The sequence below is a fragment of the Choloepus didactylus genome, chromosome 18, assembly GCF_015220235.1.
Source record: "Choloepus didactylus isolate mChoDid1 chromosome 18, mChoDid1.pri, whole genome shotgun sequence".
NCBI lineage: Eukaryota > Metazoa > Chordata > Mammalia > Pilosa > Megalonychidae > Choloepus > Choloepus didactylus.
The window spans coordinates 11,286,681-11,290,078 of NC_051324.1; the positions used below are offsets into that span (position 1 = coordinate 11,286,681).

The window sequence follows — 3,398 nt, forward strand, 5'->3', positions numbered from 1 at the left end:
TGAGACACATTGGCGTCTTGAAATTTGGCTTCTTGCCTGCTAGTTGTGCAATTGTGGACAAATTCTTTCAGCTCCTGAGTCCTAGCTTCCTCCTCTGCAACACTGGATGCCGAGGCTTCCGCATTGGGGCTCTCTGAGGATTTAAAGAGATACCACATGCCAAGTGCCTTGCTCAGGGTCTGGCACAGTGAGGACTCTGCATATATTAGCTTGGACTGTCCCATACACCATCCCCACCTGATTAGGCTCCCAACTTCAGAGGGTCCTGTTGACTCTGAAAAAATGTTTCAGCAACTTCCCATCAAGCGCAGTGGCTGAGGTCCAGGCAGTGACCTCCCCTGCCTGGCTGGGAGGAGCTGAGCTCTGGGCCTGGGAGAGGCTGGGTCGCGGAGCAGGAGGGAACCGACTCTTGGAGACTGCATTCCCCTGTCCTCCAGGTGGAAGCTTGCTGGAAAAAATAACTACTCTGGAAACCAAGGAGCAGGAACCTGATCAGGAGCTGCAAGTGGGCGAGAGGCCCTCCCCAGAGACTGTGTGGAAGGGTGGGGGCCCTGAGGCCAAAAGTGGGAGCAGGCCACCTTGTGAATGGTGAGCCCTCCTCTCCGGCGGCCCGAAATGTGAGCTATAAGGTGCTGGCACTGGAGAAGAAGCCAGAAGAAAAAAAACAAAAAAAAAACAGAAGGAACTCGAGGCAGGTTAGATACCACCCTTGCTCCCTACCCTGGAAGGCGTGGGAGGGCATGAGAGCTCCCAGGGCAAAGCCAGAGTACTTCTGGAAGGGTGAGGGGATGTGAGCTCCTGGAACCCTCGCTGACCCACTGCCCATCTGCTCGTCTGCTCGTTTCCACAGGTTAGGCCACTGACTCTGCAAGTCTGGCAGCTGGCGAAAGTCCTGCGTTCCCTGGCTTGTGACTTGGCTGCCCTCGGGCAGCGGTGAGGAGGACACAATTTCCCCCTTTCCTGCCATGATAGCCCCTGCCCCCACCGTGGCACCTCAGCCCTCCACCTGTCCAGGTTGCACCACAATCGTGAACCTCAAATTAGCAGGGTTGAGAAGTCACGTGCAGCCTTGGTGGGCCCTATATAAGTTGGAAAAGAAGTCTGATTCACACAAATCCGCATTTAAATCTGGTTCTCTGCACTTAGTCCCCGTGTTTCTTGGCAATTCTTTCACCTCTCTGAGAATCACAGGTTGGTGGGAATTTCCAGAAAGATCTCAGGAGAGTCCTCAAAGCTGCAAAGAACCAGCTCAGCTGAGGGAACTGATGAAGGGGAGGGGAGGGCTCTTTTGTTGATGTATCTATCACCTGCACCCAGGACACCGCCTGCCCCGCAGGAGGGTGTTGGTAAGAAATACAAGGAGTGATGGTCAGAAGGAAGGTCTGGGAAAGAAAAGATTCAGCTTCTGGGAGGCAACACCCCTCCCTGCCCCCCGGCATCACGTGAAGGTCATCAGGCTGGAGCAGAGTGGGGTCTCGGTGGGAAGTTCTCAGAGGGGCTCCAGCCCGGATGGGCAGCTGGAGGGCACTGCCCAGTGTGCGAGGGATTTTAAAAGGAGAGGCAACACCCAGGGGTTCTGTGGGCACCAAATGCTGCAACCCAGTGCAGCCGAGGGCACAAAGTCTGTGAGTCCTCAGGTGTCCCCGGTCTGTCAAGGGTCCCCCCCACAGAATCCAAAGGAGACAACAGAGAAACTTCCTCCTGCATTGCGGTTGTGGTTGGGGTTAGGGTGAGCGTCTGTAAAGAGGAAGAAATCCAGGAAACTTTCCCCTTTAAGACCTGAAGCCACCAGGTAACCGCAGGGAATAGACTCCCCAGATGTTGCCTGCTCACCTCTCATGGGTTCTTTATAAGTGGGTGGTAGGTTCCAGCGAATATAGCTTGGGGTACGCAGTCAGAAAGACCTGGTCCAGAATGCTGTGTGACGTATGGCAGGTTGCCTTGCCTCTCTGAGCTTCAGTTTTCTCCTCCCAAAACTGCAGATGAATGTACGCCAGTGCCCTCTCTCTTGTATCTGGCTGGATCTCTCTTCTTTGTCCCCTTCTCCTCACTTGGCTTAAATTCTACTCATCCTTCAGATCTCAGTTTAAACTTCCCTTCTTCAAGGTAGGCTGCGCTATCCCCTGTAGAAGAAGGAACTTCTTCCAATTCTAAGTTCCTCAGTGACTCTGTGCTTCCTCCTTTGAGCTGCTACCCATTTGCAGTTACTAGTCCGAATGCTTCTCCCACATGATGGATGGAGCCCCAGGAGCAGGTACCCCACCAGCTCCTTCCTTCTCTGATACAGTCTCAGTTCCTGGCACAGGGTGGAGGGTGGAGAGAAGGAGGCTCCCCAAAAGCAGACATGGTGTTTCAAAGTCACCGGAGTCAGATCTCTAAACTGGAATTTTACTTTATTTCTCCATAATCGATCCTTGGAAATGCTCTGTAGCACTAATGATCTGTAACGACAGAAAACCATCTTGCCAATTCTGAATGATCCCAGTGTCACTTCTGGATTTCTGTCCTTTGGGGGCGTGGCCACTTCTGGATTCTCTCTTCCCCTTTCTCCTCCCCGTTCAACTTGGGGGTGATCTCTTTTTGAAGCAGGGCTTTCACATTTTCCTTGCAGGTGTCTGCTGCTGTTTCTCCCTCTTTCCCACCGAGGCGTCTGTACCCCTTCTGGTCTCCACAGATGACCCTGCATTCTCCCTGCCCCAAATACCAGGTGTCTTTGAGTCTACTGGCTCACTCTTAGCCTCTTGGACATTCCTCTAAGGGACACAGAATCTTTAGATAAATCTGTCGATCTTTGGGGGTGACAGGAGATTCAGGGTTTGTCTTAGGGCCCCTTTACTTACACAACCAGCTGCCATTTCTATCTTCTGTCAGTCGAGCTTGCTGGTGCAAGGACTTCTCCTTGAGGTGTTTGGCCAGCCCCTCACTGGAGAAGCAGATCCCATTTGCTTTGCTATCTCCCAACCCAGGGTCCTTTCCAAAACTCTGTCCCAGCAATGGTCGGGGCTCTAATGCCTGTTACAGGGACCGCACCAATGGCCCATTCTCTAACTCCCCTCTTTCTCTCCAATTCCCCTCCTTTCCCCAGGGAACCCCATCTCCTTCTGCAAAGGCACAGAAGCCAGCACTTTCATCACTGTCTCTTCTCTGGAGTCTGGTTTATGCAGTAAACCCTATGAGCTCAGGCTTTGGCTCTTGACATTTGAAAGTCAAGCTTTTGGAATTCAAAAAATCTTTGCTGTCTCCCACAGTCTGGCTCCTGCACACGAGAATCACTTTGGCTTTCAGAATGTTGCTTCTGTTATGAGTTCTAAAAATCCACTCAGAAACTCAATTGGCTTTGTCTTCGTTTATATTCATAATCACCCCCAGTTTAGGGCAGGGACTGCAGAGAGCCTTTG

General features: G+C 52.2%; 1 long non-coding RNA gene across 1 annotated transcript; it reads left to right on the top strand.

The window, feature by feature from the left end:
- The first annotated feature begins 636 nt into the window (after window positions 1-636).
- LOC119513168 lies at window positions 637-1,145 on the top strand. The gene is made up of 2 exons (XR_005212566.1): window positions 637-695; window positions 851-1,145. It is a non-coding gene; the product is annotated as an uncharacterized LOC119513168 (long non-coding RNA).
- The last annotated feature ends 2,253 nt before the right edge of the window (window positions 1,146-3,398 follow it).